The following is an 18389-nucleotide window of genomic DNA, read 5'->3' as shown; positions in this document are numbered from 1 at the left end:
ATCCCATGAAGCTCCTGACTTTAGATACGTTTCTAGGTATGGGCCACTCTTTAATTGCTTTAATCTTAGATGGATCTACTGCTATACCTTGTGCTGAAATAATATGCCCTAAGTACTGAATTTCTTTCTAGTAAAAACATAGTAACGAGAATCACTCGAAAATCATGTGAATTGGCAATTCAGCGATAAGATTCAAGGTGGGCGATTTTTTTGGAGTCGGGAATCACCACACCCAATTTTTTTAGATGAATCGCATGAATTGGATGAAAAAATCGGCAAGAAATCACCCGCGGCCAAAAAAGTATGGAGTTGTAAATTTAAAAAAAATAACTTTTTTTTTTACTTTCTACATTCAAATAGTTTTTTCAAATTTGCCGATTCACCGGCGATTCACCCCCGATTCACGATTCGATTTGGCTATGCCGATTCCGATACGATTCTGATTCTCGTTACTTTGGGTAAAAAGCACACTTAAATAATTTCCCATATAACTTGTGTTTTCTAAGTCTTTGCAAAACTATTTCTAAGTGTCTCTGATGTTCCTCTTCATTCTTGGAGTATATTAAAATGTCATCTATAAAGACCAATACAAATTTATCCAAACAATCCTGAAATATATTGTTCATTAAATTCATGAAAGTTGTGGGGGCATTAGTTAATCCAAACGGCAATACTGTAAACTCATAATGTCCATATCTAGTTCTAAAAGAAACTTTATGTATGTCCTCATCCTTCATTTGCAGTTGATGGTATCCTGATCTTAGATCAATTTTTGAAAACATGGTCACACCCTTCATTTGGTCAAAAAGATCATCTATCCTTAGCAATGGGTTCCGATTTTTTATGGTGACTTTATTAAGCATCATGTAATCTATACAGTCTCATGGTTTCATCGTTTCTTACAAATAACACTAGGGCTCCCCATGGTGAGACACTAGGTCGAATCATCTTCTTATCCAACATATCCTACAGTTGAATCTGTAATTCCATTAACTTTGTGGTGGTCATTCTGCATGGGGCCCTGGATATGGGTTTCGCTCCTCGTATTGAGTCTATGGTAAAATCAAATGCCCGAGAAGGAGGTAATCCAGGAAGTTCCTCAGGAAATACATCTTGATAATTCTTCAAATAGGGATATTTTTCTTCAAAAGATTCTTTTAGTTTTTGCTGGATTTCTCCATCTTCATAAATATAATCATCCCCATATGTGGATTCCCTAATATCTTCAATCTTAACTGTGAATATTTCACAGCCTTTCCTTCCATATCTCTTAAGTTGCATTGCAGAAATCTGTTGTGATCTAATTTCGTGTTTGATACCTAAAATACTTGTGGGTCTACCTTGATCATCCTCACAGTTTACAATTTTGGCAAGACAATCTACCTTAGCCTTATGTTCACTAAGCCAATTAATTCCAATAATAATATCATATGACCCTAGCAAAGCTACATATAAGTTCAATTCTGTAGAGAAATTTGGAAAATCAACCTGAGCTTCAAACAGACATTGCTCTACCTTGGCCCTTGACTGGTTTGCATACTCGACTATCCATGGTTTTGCCATAAAACCAGATCTTTTCGGAAATCCACTTAACAGCCTAAGTGATATAAAACATTCAGTGGCTCCAGTATCAATTAATATGGACATAGGGTTTCCGTAGATCTTACCCGAAGTTTCAATGGGGCCTATCTACTGCTCCGCTTGCCTATTATCCAAGGTTGCATAAATCCTCTGCTGAAAAAATTTGTTGCTGCTGCAGTAAAGATGGACGCTATGACTGGTTGAAGTTAGGGCACTGCTTCTTGAAATGATTTCCTCCGCAGATAAAACATCCTCCCGGTGGTCCTTTCTTCTCATTATTTCTGTCATTTTTGTTCACATGAAAATTTTCTTTCATATCTCTTGTTCCACCGCTTTTATTTTCAGGTTTGTTATTCTTATAATCCTTAAATTGTTTTCTCGGTGGTCCAAAATCAGCACCTTTTGAATTCCAAGTAGTCTTTCTTTTGTTGTCCCGGATGGAATCATCCTTTCTAATCTTATGCTCTTGTCAGACAGCCTTTTCTAAAGCCTCTTCCATGGTTCGAGGTGCAAGAACATCTACAGCTCCTCGTATCCTGTTATTCAATCCTATGATAAACTTTCTCACCTTCAAGTTGGTGTCCTATTGATAAGGTGGTACGTATTTAAGCAACCGAGTAAACTTCTCCCAATACTTATGCACTGACAAATCTCCTTGTTTTAAGTTCTAGAAATCTAAGAGTTTCTGATCATAAAAAGTTTGAGGCAGTCAACGTCTCTTAAATATGTCTGCGAACTTTTCCCAGGTGATATCAGTTGTTCTAATGTTTTGCTCAACCTTAGTGTTTCCCCACCAAGTTGCAGCTTCCCCGGTGAAATGATATATACCCCATACTGCCTTTGAGGTCTCAGAGAAGTTTCTAATCTCGAAATATTGCTCCATTTCAGTCAGCCATGCATCTGCTTTTTCTTCGGACTCAGAACCAGGGAACTTAGGTGGTTTAATTTTCTTTATATATGTTGATAAATCAGCCACTATTTCCTTCTTCTTTTGCTTTTCTGATCATTTGGGAGAGGGGGTTTCGTTACGTTCAAAGATTTCTGTCTCTGCCCTAAAAAAGGGTGTGGTTTGCACTTCACGATTTTGGCCCATCTGGGCTGCCATTTCACTCATCCTCCTTTCCATGGTTTCTAGTTTTAATTGCATTTCTTGCAAAATTTGGAGTAACAGTTGATTGGAGGATTGGGGGTTCTCACGAACTATATCTTGGTTTTCTACATTTTCAGTGTTATTCATCTTTATGTTTCAGGTCTCTCACCTGATAGTTTACAATTGTGTTAGTGTGCGAAAGGAAAAAAAATTTACAAGCGAAAGGGCATTACAGCACAAAAATTTTAACTCAACTAAGTAATCTGATTTACATATATTTAGTTTCATTGCTCAACTAAGCAAAATTTCATTTCCATTGCTCAAAATTTCATTTTCATTGCTCAATTAAGCAATCTCATTTACAAAATTTCATTTCCATTGCTTGACTAAGCAATCTTATTTACAAAATTTATTTCCATTGCTCGACTAAGCAATCGTATTTACAAAATTCACTTCCATTGCTTGACTAAGCAATCTTATTTACAAAATTTTCCTCTATTGAGGAAGTCTACATTCATACAACATTTTTATTCTTGCTTTGCAGCATTACATTCTAGTTCAGTCTGGTACATGTCTCGAACCATCCAAGACCTATGGAAAATGGAAAAAGGAGTTGCTCTGCTCATAGTTGGAAAACTCGCCAAATCCAAAAACTCGCCGAGCCCCCCAAAAGTTTAATCGGGAAAAACTCGGCCATTTTAAAAAAAAACTCGGGAAAACTCGGGAACCTAAAAAAACCGCTAAAATTTAATTCAAAATACATTTTTTTGCAAATTTCAATGAGAAGATGCATCTAATGAGTTCAAAATCACATTCTCATGCTGAATGCTGATGGTGGGAAGCATAATAGTAAATAATTTGTGTCAAACTAGAAGTAAAAACATCATTACAATCGCATTTTCCTCTTCCTAGCTCTACTAGCATATTGTAACTCTCTATCTTACATAATATATATAGGCTTTTTGCCTTTTTTTTTTAACCAAAAAAAAAAAAAAAAAATGAAAAAAAAAAAAAAAAAAAAAAAAAAAATTCTGAAAAACTCGCCGATTTTTTGCAAAAACTCGGCGATTAGTCGGCGATTTTTCACAAAAACTCGGCGATTTTTTCTGGCGATTAAATCTGAGAAAAACTCGCCAGTCCCAAAAACTCGGCGATTAGTAAAAACTCGCCGATTATTTGGCGATTATGCCAACTATGGCTCTGCTGAGCATTCCACTTTTGTATTAGTTTGTTTTTATATGTCGCCTTCTTGGCAGGAGTCCATCTGACTCTCTCCTTCTTCATTCGTTGAATTATTTGGCTCAAGGTTTCATTATCTTGAGGTTCAAAACGACAGGAGTAGTCATACTTAGTCATGTTTCTAATAAGATAGGGAAGGATTAGATGCCGAGTTTTCTTGCACAGTGTTTTACATACTAACATCCTATAGTCATTTCAGATCTCCATTAAGTTTTAAGAAGGTGAGGTGCCTTAGGTTCAATGTCGAACCCAGCACTCTAATACCATATGTAACATACCGATTTTCCTAATCAAGTTTCAATCTAGAAATAAATTGATTTCCTATTTCGTTTCACTTCTTATGACTATGAATTCCATCAACGGTATAAACTGAAATTTGAAACTCCTTTCAATATACATAACATATTCTATGAGTTTACAAAATGTAATATTAATATATAACTTCATAATCAGCTGAAAGTAAATATCAGATGTTCTTGAAACGAAATATCAAATTAAGATATTATTCAATGAAAACAATTATCTACTTCTAGTTATTCAACTGAAATTAAGTAACAGATTTGTAATTAAAGTAAAACTATTTGCAAATAAAGAGCTTTCATCTTGAAACGAAATAACTAAACATTTAGAGGTTAAAAGAATATACAGAATAATTTGTGAAACTTCTTTTACTTGTTGTCCAAGCCCTGGCATTGGTGAGAGGAGAAGCATAGAAATAGGCTTAACCTCCCAACTGCGGACCATTACTTATCTCCACTTATTCTAATTTAATAGAACAGCCCTCCCTACCCCGAGGTCTGGCTTGGGATGTTCATGAGTCCAGCCATCAGAGTATCCAGGTGGGTTGAAGTCCCAACAGTTATTCGACAAAATAACTGAAGCGTCTGGACAATCAACAAAGATCACTTGTTTGACAAATCTGCCTAATTCCACCCTAGCCAAGGATTTCAAAATGTGGGTCGACAAACCCGATCTCCACCACTCGGCTTGACAACTTACTTCATGAGTGGAACATGCATGAGCTAATGCATTTTTATTATATCATTTATTTAATTCTGGTGTCATTCTTGTTTTGCAGGTTTCTCTACAGCTCCTCACCATTTTCAGACCATCAAGCTGGTGATTCCTTGGTGCCTTCAAATTAACTTCACATAGTTACTTTACACCTTTTTCACCATATACTGGCATTTCGCCTAGTGAATTCATTAGTGTTCTGATTTTTAATATTTCACTTTCAATTAAATATATAAATATCAGGATACAATTGATTTTAAATAGAATGATAAGTTTCTTGACTTGAGCCATAAATGTATTCAGAGAAATTTCAATTTATCATCTCACATACAAAGAAAAACGGCAGGCTTATAAATCAATGTCAAATTGTTACAATGGAAATCGGCAGACTATATTAAACAGCGTCATATTATTTCAATAGGAAAACGACAGACTTAAAAGAAAGATATGACAAGCTTTATGCTTAAGTAAATGTTATAACATCATACATTATTATAAAGGAAATCGATGATCAAAGATGTCAACTTAAGGAATAAATTTGATGAACGAACTTAACAGGAAAGAGAGTGAAAAAGAGTTCACAAGTTGTATTAAAAGCCTTACGTGACTCTGTCTGAATATCTACAAAGAGCCTTGCGTTTTGGGATGAATTCGCCAACCTATTATGAGACCCGCAACAAAACGAAATTTAGTCGGATAGCACAGTTTGATTCGCGTTGACTCTGCAAACAAATAAGGATAACTAGCAGGTGTTAAATTTTATGGATCTCTGATGGATAAAACAATTACAAAATTAACAACTGCAGAGAATTTCTTACTTGAATAGTGCTAAAAGTATTTCCTCCTTTATAACTTTACCAACGATCAAAGTTAGCCTTCCTTTGACTATATACTGAAATGAATGGAGATGATTTATATTTGATATTATTATATCTGCAAAAAAGAAATCTTAACCAAGTATCTTTTTCTCTGATCGCAGGTACTGGAATGCCGTAGATTGATTACTTTTCACTGCAATAAGAGGGCATATATATAAGAGCGCAAAGCACATGTCTCCAAAGAGTCATGCCTCTTCATAGGCATGTGATGCAGCCAAAATTCCTCAAATAATTAAAATAAACATAATACAGAAAGAGAACAAAATAAATTTGAGAAATCCAATTTTTTCTTTATTATTCTTCCAAATCCTCCTCCTACAATGAGAGAAATTACAATTTTAAATACAAATCCAAAATTACCATTCTTGGCATTTTTTCATAAAACAGTTTTTTACCATTTTTGGTCATTTTTAAGACAACTCGAAAAAAGCTGATTTTTTTGGTGAAGCTTTCCTAAAGCTGAGATAAGATGAACTACCAACTAACATTCGAAATTGGAAGTAATATTTCAAGGTTATTAATAAAAGCCAACTTTTTAAAAACTAAGAAAAACATTAAAAGCGTTAAAAAAAACTATTAAAAGCTCCTGCTTAGAAAGCCACTAAAAGCTCTTGCATCATTCTCCTCTGGTTGAAAGAACGCAGCTCCTGCAAGTTGTTTTTTTAATGTGGACAGTTTCTTTTATAGAGCTTTTCCTTCCATGGTATCAAACATTGTTTTTATTGACTCAGAGGAATGCAAGTTTATTCCTTCTTCCTGGTTTTCCAATTTTTTGACATTTTATCATTTATCTTTGCAACTATCACTAGATCCCTCTTCCTCTTATTTTTCTTAACCCATAATCTACTCAACATCTTCTCATCCTTTAAAATAAAAAATTCCACTGCTTCTGTATAAACCTTTGTACCATAATCATTTATGTCTTCAACATATAATATATCAGCATATTGATCATTACCACAATTCACATAATACCCTTGCAACCTTGCATCTAGTGCATTAAAAAATAAATCTGAAAAATATTCATTAGAAACCTTATTGTCATCATGCATTTCTACCTGTTTAGAAAAAACATCATATTCAGGTAATTGAAAATGACAAGAGGACTCTTCCGGAATTGTGTATACCTTGTCTTCTTCAATTATTGATGTCAAAATAGTCGTATGTATACTCAACATTTCAATTTCTACCTCTTCCTTTATTTTATGTGTCTCTTCTTTCATTTTCTTCTTCTGAATAATCTTCTGAACAAGCCACGTGATCTTCTTCTTGACTGGTAGGTACCATTTTTGCATTTCTAATTCCACTAGCTTTCTTAATTGTTGCCAACTTTCTTGTAATTTTCTTACCATTGCTTTCAACTCTAACTTCCTCATCTCTTCATCCTTCCTCTTCCTCTCTTTCTCTTTTATTTTCTTTTCTTCTTTCCTCTTATGCAAATACTTCATCAACAAATCTAGCTCTTCAAACGAGTTCATCCTTCATCACAACTGGATATTTTCTTTTCTACCTTGATTTTTGGAAACTAGTTCCTCTTCTCAACCTACATAAACTCACAACTACACAAATACAAAAATCTCCTTTTCCCAGAGCTTCTGTGCTCTGATACCAGATGATGTAGCCAAAATTCCTCAAATAATTAACATAAACATAATACAGAAAGAGTACAAAATAAATTTGAGAATTCCAAATTTTTCTTTATTATTCTTCCAAATCCTCCTCCTCCTACAATGAGAGAAATTACAATTCTAAATACAGATCCAAAATTACCATTTTTGGCATTTTTTTTTTCATAAAACAGTTTTTTGCCATTTTTTGGTAATTTTTAAAACAACTCGAAAAAAGCTGATTTTTTTTGTGAAGCTTCCTAAAACTAAGATAAGATGAACTGCCAACTAACATTCGAAATTGGAAGTAATATTTCGAGTTTATTCATAAAAGCCAACTTTCTAAAAACTAAGAAAAACATTAAAAGCTTTAAAAAAAACTACTAAAAGCTCCTACTTAGAAAGCCACTAAAAGCTCCTGCATCAACATGTTTCATATTAATAATAACTGCCTTGACTAATTATAATTCTAACAAACAAAATGAGGCACGATAATATATCTACCAATAACAGTGAGGAGCCTGATCACAATATATAAAAAGCTGTTGATAACAAATGAAACCTGATCACAATATATTAAATGACTGTCGATAATCAACTTCATGATACTACACGTACATAAGCGTGTGTGGGTGTGTGGGTGTGTGTGTGTGTGTATCTATACATGCTTACATACATGTAGCTGATATAATCAGCAATAATTTAATTTATTCATAAGCTTAGATCAGTATATCAAATACTCCATGTTTTGCTTCTTCTGATGCTAAAACATTAACACTCCCTCTTTAACAAGGGAGAAATAAAACGTCAATAGATTAGAGTCAGAATCATCATGTAATCAACACAATATGTATTAAAATCTCTGAACAATATAAAATATATCTTATGATCTCTACTTGCACTTAAGCAATGTCTAGAGATGTCCATGACACATTCATGATTTCTACTTGCACTTAAGCAATGTTTAGAGACGTCCATGATACACATATAATCTCTATTTGCACTTAAGCAATATCTAAAGATGCCCATAATATTCTCATGATCTCTACTTGCACTTGAGCAATGTCTAGAGATGCCCATATAATCTGTACTTGCACTTAAGCAATGTCTAGAGATGCTCATAATACACACAAGTATATTATTTACAAGATCGTCACCTTGTAAATAACTTCTTTCTAATGAATATGTCCATGAAAAATTGTCACCTTTCATTACATATCAACTGCTGCTAAGTAACCAATAGAAGCATAAACTCAAATGAGATGAACATTTTATTTCAAATTTTATCATTACAGTTAATCATACCAAGTCTTTCTCTGAAGTATTTCAACTTCACTTAAGCAAGAGGCTTGGTAAGGATATCAGCAGTTTGCTCATTTGTACATATATATTCTAATTGAATAACTCCTCGATTCACCATGTCTCTAATGTAATGAAATAGAATTTCAATATGTTTGGAGCGATTGTGAAATGCTGGCTTAAATGAAAGTTTAATGCAACTTTGATTATCACAATAAATCACAGTGGGCTTCAAATGTCTTTTGAAGAGATCTGATAACAACTTCCCTAGCCATACTGCTTCTCTAGCATCCAAGGAAGATGCAATGTATTCAAATTTGGTGGAACTCAATGCTACTGAAGTTTGTTTCCGACTAGACCAAGAAATCATACCAAATCCAAAACTGAAACAATATCCTGAAGTACTCTTCCGCTCAACGAAGCTTCCAGCCCAATCGGAATCTGAATATCCAAGAAGTTCAATGTTGACTTTGTCATATTTGATTCTCATTCCAATAGTGCCCTTTAGATATCTCAATATGTATTTAATTGCATGTAGATGTATCTTCTTAGGTGCACACATAAACTAACTCAAGGCATGAGTAGCATAGCATATGTCAGGTTGAATATTTACCAAATACATTAGAGATCCAATAATCTGCCTATAGTAAGTAGGATCTGTAGGTTTAGATTTGTTCATATCATCTTTCAATTTGTGTAGATTTATTTCCATAAGAGTAGCAGCTGGTTTGCATTCCATCATCCCAAATTTGGTTCAAATATCAATCGTATACTTTCAATGATTTAGTATAATACAGTTGTCTTATTGCTAGACTTATAATCCCAGAAAGTAGTGAAGTAACCCTAAGCCTTGCATTTCAAATTCTGTTGTGAGTTCTTGGTTACATTTCTTTATGAGATGTTCCTCACCTGTTATTAGCAAATCATCAACATATAATACAAGGATAATCATATCATCACCATCAGTTTTGAAATACAGATTTGGGTCAGCTTCATTTTTGGAATATCCTAACTTCAATAGGTGGTTATCTATTCTTTCATACCAGGCTCTAGGAGCCTGTTTGAGTCCATAAAGTGCTTTCTTTAATTTACAAACATGAATTTTGTTGTCATAAGTATTGAACCCTTCTGGTTGTTCAATATAGACTTCTTTTTCAATCTTGCCATTGAGAAATATTGTTTTAACATCCATCTAATGTACCTTCCATCCTTTGGATACTGCAATTGCTAGGATTGTTCTAACTAAAGTGTACCTGGCAACAGGGGCAAATGTTTCTTCATAGTCAATGCCTTCTTTCTAAGAGAACCCTCGAGCTACAAATCTTACTTTGTATTTTTCAATACTACCATCTGATGCATGTTTAATCTTGAATAACCATTTGGAAGAGATAACTAATTTGTTCTTACGTCTTGGTACAACATCCCATACGTCATTTTTTAATATAGAGTTATATTCCTCAATTATTGCTTCCTTCCATGATTGATGTGAGAGAGCTTCTTCAACATTAGTAGGTTCAGATTTTATGAGTTCACATAGCAATGCAACATAACATGATTGGTTTCTGGTCCTTTTGCTTTCTTGAATTACTTCATCTAGTTCAACTTGATTTTCTTCTAACATTTTCTTAGCCCAGAGAGGTCTCTTTTTATTATTATTGATGTTTTCAGGCTCTCTATGATTAGACTGGAAGAGAGATCAGAATCATCCTCCATCTCAATTTTTGTAGGTTGATCTTCTTCAGAAATGGATTCATCACTATTACTAGAAATTTTAAAAGTTGTGTCTTCTTCAAATATTACATCTCTACTAATTTCAATTGTTCTTTGCCCAGGAATGTAGATCATGTATCCTTTTGTAGTTTCACTATATCCAATGAATATTCCCTTCTTCCCGGAAGGCTCTAATTTCATTATTTTCTCTTTTGGTATGTGAATATAAACTGGACATCCAAATATTCTCAGGTGACTTATATCTGGTTTAACGCCTGTGAATACTTCCTTTGGGGTGGTATTCTCTAATATGGAGTGAGGGCATCAATTTTGAATGTAGACAGTTGTATTAGAGGCTTCAGCCCAAAATGAATAATGAAGATTTTGATCATGTAACATAGCTCTGGCTGATTCAACTATAGATCTATTTTTTCTTTTAGCTATTACATTCTGTTGAGGATTATAAGGTACAAAAAACTCCTTAATCCAAACAGAAATGCAGAAGTTTTTAAAAATATCAGATATGTATTCACCCCCATTATCTGACCTTAGGGTTTTGATCTTTTGACCTAATTGGTTTTCAACTAAGGCTTTGAATTCTTTGAATTTGGATAAGACCTCAGATGACTCCTTTTGCTTTAGAAAATTGATCCAGGTTCTCCTAGAGTAATCATCAATAAAGATTATATAAAAACGACACCCATTAAGAGAGGGGACTGACATAGGGCCACAGAGATCTGTGTGAATAAGTTAAAGAATGGATTTGGATTTATGATCACTTTTAGGGAAGGAATGTTTAGTATTTTTGCCTAATGCACATCCCTTACAAATACTTAAATGATCAATTTTCAGATTAGGTAAACCTTTTACAATTTTCCCTATAGATGATAAAGCCCGATAATTAAGATGACCTAGTCTCCTATGCCAGATCTCAGAGGAATTTGACTGACCATTACTAATGGTTAAGTTTAGATTAGGGCTTTGATTATTACAAAGCTTATAAAGACTCCCATCTCTGACTCCAATGGAGATGGCTTTCTTAATAGTTGAGTTCTTGGGCCAAGATAGAACTCTATCTGCTTGAAATGCAATTTTGTATCCTTAATCAGCAAGTCTGGAGATGGAGACAAGGTTTCTCTTGATTCCTGGTACATATAAAACATTCTTGAGTTGAAGTGTAATTCCAAAATTCAGTTGTATAGAACAGGAACCAATTTCTTTAAAAGGATAAGAGGAGTTATCTCCAATGGTTACTTATTCTGATGCATGATTAGAGAAAGTTTCAAACTTATCCTTAAATCCAGTGATGTGATGAGAAGCTCCACTATTTATGATCCAAGTATTGAGGTTAGTATTTAATTCACTTAAGAGAGCTAAACAGAATGCATAATTTTCTTTTTCTACTCTCTCAACATTTTCATCTTTAACTTCTGCTAATGTTACTTGACTTTTCTGCTTCTCTGGACATACATAATAGGAGTGACCAATCTTGTCACATTTAAAACATCTAACTTTGGACCAGTCACGTTGTTTGTGAGATTTGTAATTTTTGTTGAATTCTTCTTGTTATGTTTAAACTTTCTTTTCTTATTTGATTTAGTATACAGTGCTTGGATGTCTCCCTCTTGATTTGTAATAAGTCCTCTTGAAGCTAATCTAGATTCTTCTTGAGTACATTCATTCTTGAACTGATCAAATTTCAAAAGTTCAAGTCATGAACTTAAACCTCAAATGAAGGTTTCCCATGAAAGAGGAAGACCTCTAAGAGCAATCATGCTTAGCTCCTTGTCATCAACTTGATTATTCATAGTTGCGAGTTGATCCTTTAATTCAATAATTCTTAAGAAATATGAAGTTATAGATTCTTCATTTTTCATCTTTATATATAGTAAATCTTGTTTTAAAGTTAATAATCTACTAGTGTTGTTTATTTCAAATGTGTTTTGAATAGAGGAGAACATTTCAAATGCAGTTTGAAGATTAGCTATAGATGGAAGAATATGATCTTTTACTGAACCTATAATGATCTTCATTGCTTTGTTATTATGTCTTTTCCAAGTTACCTTTTCTGATTCATTTTCAGGCATGGGTAAATTTGATGCTCCATCTAGCCTATCTTCTATCCTTACATGATTAACCATTTTAATAATATGATTTAAAAACTCTCTCTTTTAACTTTTCAAATTTTAGATTGAATAGATACTTTGTAATAGTTTTCCTATCAGTATAGCTTCGATACCATGTTAAATTTTATGGATCTTTGATAGATAAAACAATTACAAAATTAATAACTGCAAAGAATTTCTTACTTGAATAGTCTTGAAAGTATTTCCTCCTTTATAACTTTACCAGCGATCACAGTTAGCCTTCCTTTGACTGTATACTGAAATGAATGGAGATGATATATATTTGATGTTATTATATCTGCAAAAGAAATGTTAACCAAGTATCTTTTTCTCTGATCACAGGTACTAGAATGCCGTAGATTGATTACTTTTCACTGCGATCAGAGGGCATATATAAAAGAGGGCAAAGCACATGTCTCCAAAGAGTCATGTCTCTTCGTGGCCCAAAGGCCACGTAGAGGCATGCCTCTTCGTAGGCATGTTTCATAACAATAATAACTGCCTTGATTAATTATAATTCTGACAAACAAAATGAGGCACGATAATATATCTAATATATTTGCCGATAACAGTGAGGAGCCCAATCACAATATATAAAAGGCTGCTGATAACAAATGAAACTTGATCACAATATATTAAATGACTACCGATAATCAACTTCATGATACTACACGTACATAAGCATATATATATATATATATATATATATATATATATATATATATATATATATATATATATATATATATATATGTAGTTGATATAATCAACAGTAATTTAATTTATTCATACGCTTAGATCAGTATATCAAATAATCCATGTTTTGCTTCTTCTGACACTAAACCATTAACAGCAAGGAGTTAAAATGCTCAAAGAACATGAAGCTCGAAGGACGAAAGAATGCCGATAGTCAATTAAGGAATCCATAATATAGAATAAGCCAGACTTTACGGCTTCCATCAATTACAAGCTTATTTTCGAAAGCTATTCAAATCGGCTTAAAAGAAAAAGAAAAGAAAGAAAGAAGATGAAAGGTTTCAAAAATTAATATTATTTTATTATTGTTTTATTTTCTCCACTATGCTTATGTGTACGCAATGATAGAGTGACATCATTGGATTATTATTATAATGTAATGGTGTCATTTTATTATTATTTACATATGATCATATTTGAGAAGGTAAAATAATAATTAATTACGCCGTAGGCGTTTCCTCTATGAAGTTGACAGGCTCAGTTTGACATCCAACGGTTGACAGCCATGGAGAGCAAATGACTGCCATTGAGACGCTTTCAACCGTTGATTGAAAAAGTTGACATAGACGTTTACAATCCGACGACATGTGATATAACTTCGCAGCAGCACACCTCACGCAAGCTTTGTTTGATCCCGCACAGAGCCACCTCAATTCAACAAGTCCATCGCCGTGCTGAGGGATGGGAGCTTCACAACTTCAATATTCGCTTCAAGGAGCTGCTCGTGCCCAATCTCTCACCTGGAGATATCGATGCTCACAGCCCTAATCTGTTTCCGCTTCATTTGATTCCTCTGTTTGAATCCCTGGAGGATCAGCTAGGCCCTCATGTTGATCAGCTAACGCACAAAATCTTCTCCGGGAAGAGTTATAGAGTGGTTCTAGTCCACGACCCGGCTATGGGATGGGTTCAGAATCTGGCTGCCAAGTACTCAATCCCTGCCTATGTCTTCAGACCCACTGGTGCTTAATTCATCCTCTGGATGTTGCGAACACCTGATCAGACAACAGTTCCGTCCCCTGAAAGTTTATAAATAGCTAGAGGCGTCGGAGGTCTCTGGTAGGGCCTGCAAAGGGATATATCACGAACACATTCAGTGCACTGAATCAGAATTCATTCAGCAAGAAATAGAGGAATCCGTCTTTGGCGGGAAACCCGTGTGGAGTGTGGGACCTCTTCAATAATGAAGTACGACAGTTGAGATTGCCAGCGGTGGTTAGATTCATAGGCTCTGGCATTCTCTACGTTTCGTTCGGGAGTACATCTTGTTTTTTGGCGACACAAATCCAAGAGCTGGCCGACAGATTGGAATGCAACGGGCAGCATTTCTTGTGGGTGATGATGATTCCCGACGGAGCTCATTCATGATATTCTCACAGACACATCCATATGTCCCTCTCATAATTTCTCCATCTCTCTATATTCACTTTGTAATAATAACACTTCATTGACACCGACCGCCCATATGAATCCCTCCGACTAATTTCTCTACACTTTCCTCCTGATCTCTTTCGTCTCACTCACTCCACACTTACGAGAATCCATACAACGAGGCTCTGTTGCTCCTGCCATCGCTGCCAAAGCCATCGCAGATTGAATGTCACCCGCCGCCTTCTAGTTACCACTACATCTTCTCTCCGTCAAATTCTTACTCCCGAATGACTACTTTAGTGCCACAGATCATCTCTTCTTTTATAGAAAATTCAGCTTCTTTGTTTTGACGGATTCGTTTTGTATATTATTGTTTAGTTTTTAGAAGCAAAATAGAAAGTAAATTGGAAATTTGGTGTTGAGCTTCCGGGCAAAACTAGGTCGTTCCGGTTTGTTTTAGAATTAAGAATATATATTGAATAATAGTCAGGATTTGATTTCTCCTTGTGTTGAAGATATAGAAAATATTTGTAAAGGAGACACAAGGAAAGAATGAGAGTGAGAGACAAAGAAAGATGAAAATGGAGAGAGATAGAGAGAGAGAGAGAGAGGGAAAATATAGAGGGAGTGGTGTAGAGGGAAGAGAATGAGAGAGTAAGGGGTTAGAAAGATGTGTGGAGATGGAGACTGAGAAGAACAAATAAAATGTTTCATTTTTGTTAGTTAAGAACAAATTTTACACCAAAATACGGCGTACCTATTGCACACTAAGGTGCGATTGCTAGTTAATATTAATATTTGATAATTCTTTAAAGGTAAGACTTTATGTTTATTTTACATTGTTTTATTATAATGTTCCAATTTATAGCTCATGCGGTTCCACCATGAAATATGTTGCCAAGTCCTAGTAACTTTGCCAAAATGGTTTTAGGTCAAACTTGTCAATTCTGATGACTGGACTATTCGACCATCCCCTTCCGATGACCCCGTTTCACAATGCTTCCCCTCTCTCTTCGGTCTTCATCCTATAATCATTCAAAACAACATTCTTGCAAAGACATCAATTCAAGATTTATAAATTGCTAATTCAAAATCATCAAGTGACCGTTAGGGATTTCATCAATGTCAGAATAACTAACTTTACATGTTCATCATATATGTACAATGGCTATAATTAACTAACTCAATTTCACATGATCATGAATAGATTGATACAACGGCGACAATTAACTAACTCACTTTCATATGATAATTAAATCAATACAATGGCTATAATTAACTAACTCAATTTCACATGATCATGAATAAATTGATACAACGGCTATAATTAACTCACTTTCATATGATAATTAAATCGATACAACGGCTATAATTAACTAACTTAACTTCACATGATCATGAAGGAATAAACAACGGCTATAATTAACTAACTCATTTTTACATGTTATAACAACGGCTATAATCAGTTTTAATAGTTAGGGCAAAATTTGGGATGTAACAAAATCTTTCCCTCCAAGAGGAAATCTATATGATCAGCTCTCATCAAGTCACTTCTGATCTAGAACATTTGAGTAACATCATGCTGCTAGTTTGCATCTAGATCATTTCTTCTATCTTCTTGCATCAATTATTCATTTTTGCTTGGCTTATCCATTCTTCAAGTTGCGTTCATGTGTATGCATATTTGCTCAAATCTTTCATTTCATAGATGTCTAGTCACTGATCTATGTACAATCCGCACAGCATAGTAACAAATAGATCAAACTCTTAATGATTAGAAAGCAATGAGATACTCTTCTTCGGTTTTCTTTTATTATGTTTGCTTTTGAATACTGATCAAAGGATCTAATGTCTCATTGAAGTGTTTGTGCTTGCAGGAACAGAGGCAAATTTCACACTCACAGAGTCCACTGTGTACTTGATAAAACATCTGCAAAAAACTTGAGATCTATATAGAGGATGCCGAGAGCTTTCCGAAAATTCCAAACAAAAAAAGGGAGTTTTCTCAAGTTATGGCCCCAAAAGCACAAAACTAATGGCTGAATTTGGAGCCATAGTATGGAAAATTGGTTGAGAATCTAATCAAACCACTGTCATGAGAAGAACAGCGCCAAAATCAAATTTCCAACCGTATCTCATTTGCATGATTTCGATATAACATGAACGATTGCTCTTTATGGCTAGGAAGCCAAACTGGTCAACTATTGACGCCAAGAAAAAATTGACATCTGCCAGAACAGCATAAATATTCCAACGCTAAAATACTCTTTTCTTGCCAAAATACTCTTAATTGCCTGTATATTCTCCCAGTTGACCAGAATATTCTGCAAGATCTTGAGGTAGGAATATTATTGGAATCTTTAAGATTCTGCTACTAGATTTAGTGGGGTGCTCCAAATTTGAGGGTGCTGCTAAATATAGTGGCAAAATCACCCTGATCATGCACAAAGTATTGCTGCAAATCCCATACTTGTATAGACCTGTGTATAAAATAAATGGCATCTCCTCCTTTCTCTTTTACAAAAATTTCATAAATTTTGTAAATTTTTAACAAAAGCTTTTGCCTTCACTATGGAACCGCTGATTGGACATTATTGACAGAGTACAGACTGTAAGCACTATGCTTACCCAGCTTGTGTTGTCCAAGAAAATCTTCGCCTGAATTTGAAAATGCCAGATTTTGCCCATTCGACAGTTGATTTACGGCTCTTTGGGCCTTCTCGGTGCAATAGTTGTGTGTTTTGGGCCAAAGTAACCACATTTTCCAGCTACCAATGGATACTGCCTCAATTTGTGTGCCCTTGGCCAATTTGACCTAATATTTCAACTGCTTAACTTTTGTTAAAACTACAGTCAATCTTAGGGTTTTTTGACATCCTGGACCCAATGGCAACCTTCGTTTGACCCTAATGTGCATAGTATATCCACCCACAGTTGGATCCCCCAAGCATGCAAACAAGAACTTGTCAGATTTGGCACCTTGATACCATCAAGGAGTTGATGAAATACACAGGAGCCAAGAATCATCTACAAGCAAAACACCTATCACACGAACGGGATCAAGCAAAGAATCTACAGCTCTATAATAACCCCTAAAATTTTGTATTGATTACACAAATAATGAACTGGGATAGAATTACAATGAATGAATGACTCGATTTATAGAAAGCAAGAGATGCCCTTATCCTAAATTTAGAAGAACTACAGCAACATAAAATAGGAGGTAATTTAAACTAAACTAGAAATGAACTAAAGCTAGAAAAGTAAACTCTAGTTGATACAAAGCACCTAAGTTTAGCTCAAGTGAGAAAGCATAATCATACAATTCTAGCTAGCAATCATATTTTTATATTCATAGTTCTAAAAATTTACAAAAATTTGTTTTTCTCAAGAGTGTTCAGGATTTGAAACCTTAGAGAGGTTTTAAATTATTATTATTTATTTTTAAAATATATTTTGGTCTCACTGGAAATCAAAAGAATCAAGCAAGGTCAAATGTTGTTCTCTAAGCAAACAAACATTCTCTAGGTATTTGTTCGCCATTATGAAAAAGATTTCACTACTCAAGAAACTTCGCCTAAGCAAGATAGGACTTTGAGTCAGTGTCTCAATGTTGCTCCCTCTGAGCTTTCTGAAGCCCAAAAAGTGTTTTGTGACCAATGGCACACCATTGAGGACCTTAATGAAGCAGTTGTCTCTAAGCCCAATGACAAGGCCC

At 34.5% G+C, this 18389-nt stretch overlaps 1 protein-coding gene and 1 pseudogene across 2 annotated transcripts in view; one reads left to right on the top strand and one right to left on the bottom strand.

The window, feature by feature from the left end:
- Positions 1-18389, bottom strand: part of LOC149564219 (uncharacterized) — a 79995-nt gene that overhangs the window by 24959 nt on the left and 36647 nt on the right. The gene's annotated exons all lie outside the window — the stretch shown is intronic.
- On the top strand, positions 13830-14975 carry LOC149564220 (cis-zeatin O-glucosyltransferase 2-like; annotated as a pseudogene).

The sequence above is a fragment of the Cupressus sempervirens genome, chromosome 4 (genome assembly GCF_028749045.1).
Source record: "Cupressus sempervirens isolate cs-2001-9-10 chromosome 4, ASM2874904v1, whole genome shotgun sequence".
Lineage (NCBI taxonomy): Eukaryota > Viridiplantae > Streptophyta > Pinopsida > Cupressales > Cupressaceae > Cupressus > Cupressus sempervirens.
Note: the sequence above shows the minus strand (reverse complement) of the source record. Positions and strands in the feature narration are given on the sequence as shown.